The sequence below is a fragment of the Ictalurus punctatus genome, chromosome 2 (genome assembly GCF_001660625.3).
Source record: "Ictalurus punctatus breed USDA103 chromosome 2, Coco_2.0, whole genome shotgun sequence".
In the NCBI taxonomy this organism is placed as follows: domain Eukaryota; kingdom Metazoa; phylum Chordata; class Actinopteri; order Siluriformes; family Ictaluridae; genus Ictalurus; species Ictalurus punctatus.
Window position 1 is genome coordinate 5,793,389 of NC_030417.2, and position 13,681 is coordinate 5,807,069.

Below are 13,681 nucleotides of genomic sequence, written 5' to 3' on the forward strand. Positions count from 1 at the left end.
TGTGAAACTCCACACAGACAGTAACCTGAGCTCAGGATTGAACTGGGGACCCTGGAGCTGTGAGGGAGTAATGCTACCTGCTGTACCACTGTGCTGCCCATAGATCCAAACATGTCCCCTTATGTATAGAAAAAACAAAGTGTGTAGGTCTACAGCTAAATTAGGAAATAAACTGTGATTGACTGATTGTTTATTCATTTATTAAGTTTTTTACTATGCGATTTTGAATAAATTTTTTTTTAAATACTGTGTTTATTTTATAAACTGTACACAACAGGTTGGCTTTACCAGCGTGCAGCTCAGTACAGCAGATAACTTCACATCCATAATGTACTATTGTCATGAACCTCGAATCAGCACGGAAGCAGGAGCGGGCAGCAGGTGTAGCGCGTGGTATCGGGAAGTACAAGAAATGTAGTCATAAGACAGGCAAAGGTCAAGCGATCGGACGAACAACACAAACGGGGTCAGGCAGAGAACGTAGTCGAAACCGGAAACAAGGGTCGAGGATTACAAGAAGACAAACTAACTAGAATGGCTTGGTAACGCAGAGAAACGAGTTGACTGAGCGTATACTTCGCATAGATTCTGGGTGAGTGACATTCCTAAGTACTAGCGGTGAGAGAGTGTGTGTGTGTGTGATTGGTGCCAGGTGTGTCTGATCAGAACTCCGGGGATGGTGAGCACATGCGTGCATGAGAAATGAGTGTTGCATCTTGGGAATTTGAGTTCTGATCTGACGGAGCTGTGACAGAACCCCCCAAAGGGCTCACTCCGGGAGCCGAGTTCTTTCTTGGCCTCCCCCGGGGTCGTGGACCAGGGAGATCAGGATAAGTTGCGTGAAAGTCTTTGGTAAGCTGTGGATCCAGTATGTCCTGCTTGGGAACCCAGCACTATTCCTCAGGTCCATAACCCTCCCACTTGACCAAATACTCCAGCTTGCCTCTCCTGTGTCTAGATTTGAGGATGTTCTTGACACGGTAAGCCGGTTGTCCATCAATTTCCAGAGGGGTTGGAGGAGTTTCAGCTGGTACTTATGTGGCTAATGGACCGTTGATAACAGGTTTGAGAGGTGATACGTGGAATGAGGGGGAGATGCGGCTATGTCGTGGCAGTTCCAGACGGTAAGTGACTTCATTGATTCGCTTGAGGATCTTGAATGGTCCAGTGTGTCTTGGCGTTAGTTTTTTTTTACAGCTATGAGCTTGTCTTAAGTCCTTGGTGGACAACCACACCCTATCACCTGGTTGGTAATTAGGGTGTTCGTTGCGGTGGCGATCTGCTTTTTGTGCTTGTATGTGTCTGTGGTCTCCTTCAGGCGTTGGTGGGTGTCAGCCCAGACACACTCGCTACATTTAAACCATTGGTCAACGGCAGGAGCTGCGGTGGGAGTCGCGTTCCACGGGAACAGTGGAGGTTGGTACCCTAGTACGCACTGGAAAGGAGCGAGATGTCACATAACACGTCATTAATTAGACATTGGAAGACTGAGGGAGCGTTAGAAAGCCCATACGGCATGACCTGATACTCATAGTGACCTGAAGTTGTGCTGAACCCAGTCTTCCATTCATCTCCTTCTCGAATCCAGACCAAGTTGTATGCACTGCGTAAGTCCAGTTTCGTGAACATGGTGGCAGTGCGTAATTGTTCCAGAGCGGCTGGTACTAGCGGTAGTGGGTAACGGTACTTGACGCAACACCAGTTTAGTCCTCGGTAGTCGATGCAGGGTCGTAAACCTCCTCCCTTCTTCTCTACAAAAAAACCCCCCGCTGATGCTGGGGAAGTAGATGGTCGTATGAAACCTTGATGCAATGCTTCCTGAATGTACTCCTCCATGACCTTTTTTTCAGTTACTGTTAACGGATAGACTCTCCCTCGTGGTAGTGTAGTGCCTGGAAGCAAATCGATTGCGCAGTCGTAATCTCGATGAGGAGGTAGTCCACTAGCCTTCTTCTTACTGAATACTTCAATGAGATCGTGGTAAACACTGGGGATCAGAACGTTGTCCGCCTTGTCAGGGCTCTCAACGGATGTGGATGCTAAGGAGATCACAGGGACTCGGAGACAGTGATTGATGCAGTGAGCTGACCAGCGAGTGATCTCCCTTTGATTCCATGAAATTTGTGGGTTGTGATGTTCGAGCCAAGGAAGACCGAGAACCACTGGATGCTGGGCCGTCACAATGACATGGAACGTAATTTTCTCCTGATGAAGAGCGCTGGTGCGGAGGTTAATAGGTTCGGTGCAGTGGATGATTAAACCATCTCCAATGGGGGCTCCATCAATGGCTTGGACACGGCGGGGGGTGCTGAGAGGACGAACGGGGATGTTATATTGGAGTATATTCCCTTGGTCAATGAAGTTCCCCGCCGCTTCAGAGTCGATCAGCGCCTCTAAAGTACAGGAAACGCCAGAGTATTCTAATATAACGGGTAATACGAACGCAGACTGAACTGAGTACTGGGCAATGGGTTCCCAACTCACCCCTGACTGAGGTTGTAAGACAGTTTTGGTTTCCCCTCGGGTAGAGCACTGTTCGAGAGGGCACTGTTGCACGAAGTGGCCCTTCTCGCCGCAGTAGAAACAACAATGTTCACGGCGCCGTCAGTCTCTCTCCTGCATGCTCACCCGAGTCTGTCCCAGCTGCATGGGTTCACTAGGGCCCCTCAGATGCTGGTACTTCTGCCTAGCTGCGTAAGTCGCAGCGGCTCCGTAGTAGACGATCCAGGCATATAGCTACGTTGATGGGTGAGTCAAGAGTCAGCTGATCATCGTGACATGCCAGCTCCGTTACGATGTCGGCATTTAATCCTCAGCGAAACATAGTCTTTAGAGCAGGTTGATTCCATCCACTCCTAGCGGCCACAGTACGAAATTCAAGAGCGTAATCCGCCACACAACGTGATCCCTGCGTCAAGGTTAATAATTCCTCCCCAGTCTCCTGGTTGTCTGGAGAATGATCGAATACAGTGCGAAAACGTGTGGTCAGCTGATCATACGTGCTGATGACGTTCCCTTCCTGTTCCCATTCCGCGGTGGCCCAGAAGAGAGCTCTCCCAGTTAAGAGTTCCATGAAGTGGATTATTTTCCGATTCTCCGTCATGTCTAGGTACGTGGAAAAAAACAGGGAGCACGGGAGTAAAAAACCTCGGCAGCGTGCCAGATCTCCCTCGTACTTCTCCGGCACTGGAGTGGGAGGTAAGCGTGTGGTCGGTGCCGTAGAAAGCGGCGCAGTTTGGTTTAGCCAAGCTACCTGCTCAGTCAGGTTTGCGACGGTGATCATGGTCATTAATCATCCGGCCATGTCTCTCGATTGTTTGCGGCCAACGGGGATCTCCCGCTGCTTCCATTGGAAGGCGAAGTATTCGGTCACGAACCTCAAATCGGCACGGAAGCAGGAGCGGGCGGGAGGTGTAGAGCGTCGTATCGGGAAGTACAAGAAATGTAGTCGTAAGACAGGCAAAGGTCAAGCGATCGGACGAACAACACAAACGGGGTCAGGCAGAGAGCGTAGTCGAAACCGGAAACAAGGGTCGAGGATCACAAGAAGACAAACTAACTAGACCGGCTTGGTAACGCAGAGAAACGAGTTGACTGAGCGTATACTTCGCATAGATTCTGGATGAGTGACATCCTTAAGTACTAGCGGTGAGAGTGTGTGTGTGATTGGTGCCAGGTGTGTCTGATCAGAACTCTGGGGATGGTGAGCGCATGTGCATGAGAAGTGAGTGTTGCATCTTGGGAATTTGAGTTCTGCTCTGACGGAGCTGTGACAACTATAACTATCACAACACTTCATACACGCCTCAAAACCACAAGAACACAAACAAAGTCTTTCTGAACAAGAACGCTTTATCACTCACAACACAATGACTTTTAGCAGGGAGTAAATCCAAAGTACAGAAAAATTTAACCTTAGAAATTCCAAGAAAATAACAAAAAATATATAAATTTGCCACACACACACACACACACACACACACACACACATATATACACACGTCAGATATCACATATCTCCAGGTTGTAAAAATATATTTTTTTATATAAAACAATTTTAAAAATCATGCACTGAGTCGATTCAGACGAGTTCATGATTCAGACATGAACAGGAAATGCACAGTGGTAGTGGTAGCTCAGTGGTTAAGGCACATTGGGCTATCGGGAGAATATCCTGGAAACACTGGGTGTGAGGCGGAAATACACCCTGGATTGTATGCTAGTCGATTGCAGGAAACCACACACACACACACACACACACACACACACACACACACACACACAATCATAAGCAGGTTATCTTAGGCACCTACCGGCATGTTTTAGGATTTAGCAATCTAATTCATTCATTAATCTAATCTAATTAGTTAAAAATATATTTTTAAAAGTAACACTTTGTTTCTTTAATGTTTGGTTAAAATGAAATTCCTTAGTTTTGAAAACAGTATGTAAATGTGAAAAATAGATACACAGTTTTATTGGAGTTGGAGTTTGAGTGAGAAAAGAATTCATGAATTTTGAAAGCTGAAGTTATTTAATCCTTTTTGTGTCAAAGTAATGAAAAGTGATACACAGTTAAGTCACACAGACCGTTGATGTGAGTTTCAAAAATGTGAACACAGGACTGATAAATACATGTTACTAAATATGGTGTAAAATGTAATGCAGGAAGTGAAGATGGTCACTTTATATGAGTTATTATAGATACATTCAATAAGACAGAGATTGTGAGAGATGTAATTCAGTAAATGTGTAAAAACATACACTGTAAGTATTATAGGGATGTAAAATAATCTCACTGTAGATTCCTCCGTATTCATTCGCCCACCTCTCTTCATCAGTACATTTTAGACTGAAGTTAATCAGGAAGAAAAAATCCACATGATCAAAGCTGAACAGGTCTAAATAAGGAGATTATAACACAAGGCATGACGTGTATGTTTACCTTGTGTATAAAGATTACTGCTGTCTTTGGACAATTTAACTAGAAGTAAATGCTGCTCTTGAAATTTAGCATTTTAATAACATTACATTTCTAAAATATGAAGCCATAATCAAATATTTCATTCGTGTTCATCTCTGTTGGGCCTATTATTATTATTATTATAACACTGTAGTAGGTAAAGTTGTTATTAAGTAAAACTCTAAATGATAAACATTTAACAGTGTTTGGTCGTTCAGGAACAGGGCTGAACTACGGCCTACTGTAAACCCAGTCTGGACAGAAACCACATGAACTAAACACAAAGCAGCTGAACTAAGAACTGGATAATATTCTCTCTCCTTTCTGTAATAGAAAATAGAAAATAACTTCACTCACCTGCAGCGACGTGAAACACAGCAGACAAAAGATACAAGCACTTCATCATTACTGATTCTTCTGCACACACACCAGTCCCTCAAAGTGACACACACACTCTCTGTCACACTACCTGAGTGTCTCTCTGTTATATAGTATGATTAACAGGAAACCTCATTTATTTTTTTTTCTAAATCTCTTTCATCACTCTTTCCATGACTCAATTTACATTTTATATGTAGTATTAATATATATTTATATATTTTATCTCATGTGGTGGTTTTATCTAACTTTACTGTACACCCCCCCCCCCCCCCCCATCCAAAAGAAAAAAAAATAAAAATAACTGTTAATTTAATAAACATTAACTTCACTTATTTCAACACATGACTTCTAGTGTTTAGGACAAAGCTGTAATGTCCAGCAGTATATTCACCAGCAAGTGTGTTTAACTAGACTTACAGGAAGTAATGAAGACACATTTACCATGTGTGAGCTGAGGAGCACTTAGAGGCTGGTCATGAGTGATGATCATGAAAAGTAAGAATAATCATGAGAGTATAATTGTAATCAATAACATGATTTATTAGAGTTTAAAGAGCTTAAAATGTAAATAAATAAATAAATAAGTTTTTCATTTTTTTTAGTTTAATTATTTATTTATTCGTCCTAGGTCTTTGATTATAGAGCTACGGCTAAGCGACTAAGTAGCGACATCTTGTGCCATAAAGCTGCTACTACAGCTGGTCTACAGATAATTGCTCATAAGAGATCTATATCTACATCCAGATCTCTGCCTAGCGACAAATCTAGCGACTTTTTTTGGACAAATCTTAGCGACTTTCCAAATGTCACCGGTTCTGTCCTATAAGCACGAGGTGTTACTTTCCCGCTGCACTCTCACCTCTCTCTGCGTCTGCTCTGTTCAGTGAGAGTCTGAGAGCCGGAGATTTAACAATGTCTTGGATCGCGAGACGCGCCCTTCATCCCAATTTATAGGCCTATAATTCATATGTGAATGTTTTTAGAATGCAAGATGAAAGTAATGCAACATATTTTACATGTGAAATAGTCCACGTTACTACAGCCTAGTTCTCTTGTTCAAAGTAGTTATAGTGTTCAGAAACATTTTATATCATTCATGTTCCATACCTGTCTGCTATAGTTTTATAAAAGTCATAAAAGTTTTATATATATATATATATATATATATATATATATATATATATATATATATATATATATATATATATATATATATATTGTCGCGACGGGCAGAGATCCGGCGCACATCAGAGGGAAAACGCTCCTTCTCCGACTGCCGCACCGGCACGACGTGGGCAGCTTCCTGCCGAACATTCCGCCAGCTGGAAGGACCGCCGCGGCAGGGCGGGGCTGACGCGACTCCGGCCCGCGATTGGCGGATCCAACGGGGAAGTCCCACCACTCAGGCGACGACGGAGGAGGATAAAAGAGCGCGCTTCCGGCCGGGAAGCGGAAGAGAATATCGTGGCGTCAAAACGGACTCCGTGCGTGTTTGCAGCGATTCGCAACCTCCGATCACGACGGTAACCTCACGCCTCACGCTAAATTCTTCTCTCTCTCTCTCTCCCTCTCTCCAGGAGTCGTAAGCGCGGACGAGACCGCCGGATAGTGAGAGTCGCACACACGGAGGACGCCGGCCCGGGAAAACCCCCGCCCCGCCTCGGGAATCCCGCCTCCGCCACGAGTCGACTCCGCCGGCCGTCACGCCTTCACAAACCCCCGCACTCTTCCATTTATCACACGTTCACCTCACCCTAGCCACAATAAAGCACCGTCTGCAACCACCCTTTGGTCTCCTGTGGGTCTGTACGCCGCCCTTCCCCGGGCTAATTCCTCACAACTGGTGGAGAATGCGGGCATAGTACAGACCCGCCTACTGCAAAGAAAAAAAAAAAAAAAAAAAAACCATCAAAAGAAAAACACACAAAAAAAAAAAAAACATCAAAAGAAAAACACAAAAAAAAAAAAAAAAAAAAGTTTATAAATAAACCCGCGAGAGAGAGAGGAAAAAAAAAAAAAAATGGACCCCACCCTGCAACACTTGCTGGAGACCAGCCTCCAGCAGCACGCCGTGACGCAGCAGCTCGCCGAAAGCCTTCAGGTCGCCACACAGACACTGATCGCCATGAGGACTGAGACCCCCGCCGCCTCCACGCCTCTCCCCGACGCAACCAGCGAGATCCGCCGCCTACTACCCCCCCTTGGCCCCGAAGAGGACCTTGAGGCGTACTTCGAGACCTTCGAGAGTATCGCCTGCCGGGAGGGGTGGGACCGTGACGACTGGCCCCGGGCCCTTGGTCCCCTGCTCACGGGAGAGGCCCGAACCGCCTACTATGCCCTCGACCCGGAGGAGGCTACGGACTACCTGGCGATGAAGGAGGGAGTCCTGGCGTGGTGTGGCCGAACCCCTGGCCGGGCCGCTACTGAATTCCATCGTTGGGTTTATCGAACAGGTGCTCGACCACGTTGCCAGATGAACGCCCTCCTCCGGATCACCAAACGATGGCTCCGACCGGATCGGCATACCGCCTCGGAGGTGGCGGAGAAGGTGGCGGTCGACCGTTTCCTGAGAGCGCTACCCCGGGCCGAGAGACAGGCCGTGGGGGCCCACGCCCCAACTACGCCCCAGGAACTCCTGACTGCCCTGGAGCGAACCTTGGCCACCCTGGAGCTCGACTCCGGGGAGCAGCAGCACCTCGATCGGCCCCTCGGTGCCCAGGGCCCCCGGTCTGACCGCCAGACCCGGCCCCGCATCTGGAGGAACCCACAGAGGGCGCCCACTTGTGAACACCCCCGAGACGAGCCCATGCCTACAGAGCCGGAGAGGGAAGCCGCCCGGCTGCTTACAAAACCATGGCTGGCAGGCTGCGCCCTCCATCAGCAGCAACCGCCGGAGGCGCCCTCCGTGACGGTGTGGGTCGAAGGGAGACCGGTAACCGCCCTACTGGACACCGGGAGCACGGTGACCCTTGCCCAACCCTCCATCCTGCCTGAGGGGCGCCGACCAAGCGGGACGCTTACCGTGACATGCGTCCATGGGGACACCCGGGAGGTCCCCTCAGCTGAGGTCCAGATCCGGAGCGAAGCCAGCACCTGGCCCCTCCAGGTCGGAATCATCCCCGAACTCCCCGTGCCCCTCCTCCTGGGACGAGACTGGCCAGGATTCCGGGTGGTACCGAGAGCCGAGTCCTGGAGACCGCGGCGGCGGGGGAAGGGGATCCCAACCCGGCCGGCCTACCTGGCCCAGGACGACGGAGAGGCCACCTCAGAAGGTAAGACCCCCCAAACTACTAACCCTCTGTCATCTGTCTTTCCCCAGGTAAACCGGGAGGGAAAGTTCGGTCGGGAACAGAAGGAGGACGACCGACTGAAGCACTGCTGGGCCCAGGTACGGGTGATAGAGGGGGTCGACCAGAGCCCAGACCTGAGGCTCCCCACATCGTACTTCCTCGTCCGAGGGGGGCTCCTGTACCAACGGGCCTGCCGCCGCGGGGAGCAGGTGGACCTACTGGTGGTACCCCGAGCCAAGACAGCCATCTTATTACACCTAGCCCACACCCATCCCCTCGGCGGCCACCTGGGGGCCCGAAATACCCTGGAGAAACTGCGGGACCGCTTCGTGTGGCCCGGGATGGACGCGGAGGTCCGGACCTTTTGTCAACAGTGCCCGCAGTGCCAACGCACGGCCCCGCGGAGGCCCCCGCCGGCGCCCCTGATACCCCTGCCCATCATCGGTGTCCCGTTTGAGCGAGTGGGCATGGATCTCGTGGGGCCCCTACCCAAGTCGGCCCGGGGCCATGAATACATCCTGGTCCTGGTCGACTACGCCACTCGGTACCCTGAGGCGGTGCCGCTCCGCAAGGCCACCTCGCAAAACATCGCCAGGGAGCTGGTACTCCTCTTCAGTCGAGTGGGGATCCCCAAGGACGTGTTGACCGACCAAGGTACGCCGTTTGTCTCGAAGCTAATGGCGGATTTGTGTCGTATGTTACAGGTGAAGCACCTCCGGACGTCCGTCTACCACCCCCAAACCGACGGACTTGTTGAAAGGTTCAATCAGACCCTCAAGCGGATGCTGCGCCGGGTGGTGGACGAGGAGGGGAGGAACTGGGACCTCCTCCTCCCCTACGTACTCTTCGCCGTTCGGGAGTGCCCCCAGGCGTCCACGGGCTTCACGCCCTTCGAGCTCCTGTTCGGGCGGCGGCCGCGGGGATTGTTGGATGTAGCCCGCGAAGCCTGGGAGGAGCAACCATCCCCGTTCCGCTCCGTCGTCGAGTACGTGCAGGACATGCAAGCCAGGATTGACAGGGTGGGCCCCATCGTCCGGGAGCACATGCTGGCGGCGCAGGAGGAGCAGAAGAAGGTATACAACCGCCCCGCACAGCCCCGGGAATTCCAGCCGGGGGACCGGGTCCTCCTGTTAGTGCCCAGCAGCGCCTGCAAGTTCCTCGCCCGGTGACAAGGTCCATACACTGTCCTCGAGCGCCGGGGCCCAGTCAACTACCGCCTACAGCAACCCGGTAAGCCGAAGGACGGGAAGCTATACCACATAAACCTGCTGAAAAAGTGGGTGGAACCAACCCCGGTGGTGTCGGCGTTCGCAGTTCAGGACTCGGACCGGGGCAAGGGTACCTTGGTCGGCTTCGGGGAGGACCTCACCCCCACCCAAAGACAGGAGCTTACCGAGCTGACCGACCAGTTTGCAGATGTGTTTTCGGCTGCCCCGGGAATGACTCAGCTGGTCCAGCATGAAATCAAGACTCCTCCCGGTGTAGTGGTGAGACAAAGGCCATACCGTGTCCCCGAGGCCCGGCGCCAGGCCATCGAGGAGGAAATCAGTCGCATGCTGCGGGACCACATCATCGAGGAGTCCAGCAGCCCCTGGTCCAGCCCCATCGTCGTCGTGCCGAAGCCGGATGGGAGCATGAGGCTATGCAATGACTTCCGGAGGCTGAACCAGGTATCGGAGTTTGACAGCTACCCCCTCCCCAGAGTGGACGACCTGATTGAGAGGCTGGGGAGAGCCCGATTCATATCGACCCTGGACCTCACCAAAGGCTATTGGCAAGTGGCGCTCGCACCGGAGGCAAGGCCCAAGACAGCCTTTAGCACGGCCACCGGCCACTGGCAGTACCGGGTTCTCCCCTTTGGGCTGCACGGGGCGCCCGCCACGTTCCAGCGGCTAATGGACATCCTCCTGCGACCCCACCGACAGTTTGCCGCGGCCTACCTGGACGACGTGGTCATACACTCCTCCACCTGGGCCGACCACCTGTTCCACCTCAGGGAGATCCTGAAAGCCCTCCGGGAGGCCGGCCTGACGGCGAACCCAAAGAAATGCCACCTAGGGCTGACGGAAGCCCAGTACCTGGGATACCGCATCGGACGGGGGATGCTGAAGCCCCAACAAAAAAAGATCGAGGCTGTGAAGGACTACCCACGTCCAACGTCGAAAAAACAGGTACGTGCCTTCTTGGGATTGGCGGGCTACTATCGCAGGTTCGTGCCTAACTTTTCTGCTGTAGCCTCTCCCCTCTCAGACCTTACAAAGAAGGGCCAGCCAGACCAGGTGAGGTGGACAGCCGATGCAGAAAGGGCCTTCCAGGCCCTAAAAGAAGCCCTCACCAGCGCGCCGATACTCCGCAACCCGGACTTTGACCTCCCGTTCACTGTACATACTGATGCGTCCGAGACCGGGCTGGGTGCCGTCCTCTCCCAGACCTTCGACGGGGAAGAACACCCAGTCCTCTACATCAGCCGGATGCTGTCCCCGGCCGAGAGGAAGTATGCGGCGGTCGAGCGGGAGGCACTAGCAATAAAATGGGCCATCGAGGAGCTGCGATACTATCTGGCGGGCAGGCACTTCATCCTCATAACCGACCACGCCCCCCTGCAGTGGATGGCCAAGGCGAAGGACACCAACGCCCGGGTAACCCGCTGGTTCCTCGCCTTACAAGACTTCTCTTTTCAGGTTAAGCACCGGGCAGGGGCCCAGCATGGTAACGCGGATGGGCTCTCACGACGAGACGCCCTCTGGGCCCACCACCGAGCGGCAGTAGGCTCGGAGCTGAGGGGGGGGTACTGTCGCGACGGGCAGAGATCCGGCGCACACCAGAGGGAAAACGCTCCTTCTCCGACTGCCGCACCGGCACGACGTGGGCAGCTTCCTGCCGAACATTCCGCCAGCTGGAAGGACCGCCGCGGCAGGGCGGGGCTGACGCGACTCCGGCCCGCAATTGGCGGATCCAACGGGGAAGTCCCACCACTCAGGCGACGACGGAGGAGGATAAAAGAGCGCGCTTCCGGCCGGGAAGCGGAAGAGAATATCGTGGCGTCAAAACGGACTCCGTGCGTGTTTGCAGCGATTCGCAACCTCCGATCACGACGGTAACCTCACGCCTCACGCTAAATTCTTCTCTCTCTCTCTCTCCCTCTCTCCAGGAGTCGTAAGCGCGGACGAGACCGCCGGATAGTGAGAGTCGCACACACGGAGGACGCCGGCCCGGGAAAACCCCCGCCCCGCCTCGGGAATCCCGCCTCCGCCACGAGTCGACTCCGCCGGCCGTCACGCCTTCACAAACCCCCGCACTCTTCCATTTATCACACGTTCACCTCACCCTAGCCACAATAAAGCACCGTCTGCAACCACCCTTTGGTCTCCTGTGGGTCTGTACGCCGCCCTTCCCCGGGCTAATTCCTCACAATATATATATATATATATATAAATCATAAAAGTTATGAAAACTACTTTAAAAAGTACAAAAACAAAAAAAATCAATCTATCTATCAAAACAGATTATAGATTAGGTGTATATATAGATAGATTTTATATAGAATAAATAATCATTATACATGTTCTCCTACAATATGGGGGGCGTGCCACATGATAGGGGAGGCTGGGGCTCTAGTTACAAATGGTTGAGAACCTCTGCTGTAAAGCAAAGATGCCTTCAAAAATAATGGAATTAAATGTTTCTCCATTAAAAAAAAATACTATGAAGAGCCATAAACAGTAATAAATGACACAAAGGCAATATTTGGTGTGACGACCCTTTGCTTTAAAAAAACAAAACAAAAGTAGTCTCAGACAGAACCAATGCAGTTTTATAAGGAAATGAGCTGTAAGTGTTATTGAGCATCTTGCAGAACCAGACACAGTTCTTCTGGAGACTTTGACTGTCGCACTTGCTTCTTATTTTTGCAGCAATATCCAGCAGCCATCATTATGGTATTTGGTCTGAAAAGTGTCTCTTACCGCTTAATATACTGTTGTTTTTACTGACATACAACATTTTTTCTGTAACATTTAATTTTGTGCTGGAAAACTAGTGTTTGGGAATCTGAAATGTTTTTATACTGACTCGATAATGTAGAAGTCTATTAATTAATGTCGAGTTTGTACTTATAGAGATATACATAGAGATATGTAAAGTTTGTACTTAAAAAAATAGGGTGCATAAGACTTTTGCACAGTACTGTGTGTGTGTATATATTTATATATATATATATATATATATATATATATATATATATATATATATATATATATATATATATACACACACACACACACACACATATATATATATATATATATACACGTGTGTGTGTATGTGTGTGTGTGTGTGTATTCTGTTTAGTTTTTGCGTAACATCTAGCCTATAGACAATTCTATTCCAGGACGCCCGACTTCTAATCGTCTTCTTAGTTTGTCTTTTAGCTATCTGTTTGTTTGCTCAGTGTTTTTTGGTATCTGAGCTGGAGCTTTTTAACCCTGATTTTGTATAAATAATCCTCATGTATATGGAGCCCTATAACCTTCCTGAGAGCCCATTGTTACATATTGAACCAATATTCAGCAGTTTTGTAAATATTAAGTAAACAGGAAGAAAAAGTGCTGTAGATGTACTGAGTTCTGCTGGAGGTCGAGTTTGAGAGAAAACAGAATTCATGAAGTTTGAATAAGGCTATTTATATTATATACTGTATATTCATATCATTATATTCAGTGCCACAAGTTTGTGTAAGTGTAATGAAAACTGATCCACGGCTACATCCACTCAGACTGCTAACTGTGTGAGTCCTGAAAAAGTGAATTCAGTAATGATAATTGCAAGGAGTGTTAGGAAACATTCACAAAAGCTAGGTTAGAAATACACATTCATTCCAGTCGGATGCATCGATTCTCATTCTTTTATTTTTACCCGAACTCAGCAGACTTTAAAAGTCACAAACAAGAACAGATATAGGAGTCTTCTTACACGAAACAGGATGATGATAAAAGCCTTCTACATGTCATTCTTATATCAGAATAAGAAATGAACACATAAGATATAA

General features: G+C 49.5%; 1 protein-coding gene and 1 long non-coding RNA gene across 7 annotated transcripts in view; one reads left to right on the forward strand and one right to left on the reverse strand.

Annotated features, from left to right (window-relative positions):
- The window catches only part of LOC108262464 (basement membrane-specific heparan sulfate proteoglycan core protein), a 72,068-nt gene that overhangs the window by 41,242 nt on the left and 17,145 nt on the right, over nucleotides 1–13,681 (reverse strand). The gene's annotated exons all lie outside the window — the stretch shown is intronic.
- Nucleotides 6,579–7,128, forward strand: LOC128635227 (uncharacterized). The gene is made up of 2 exons (XR_008398153.1): nucleotides 6,579–6,828; nucleotides 6,922–7,128. It is a non-coding gene; the product is annotated as an uncharacterized LOC128635227 (long non-coding RNA).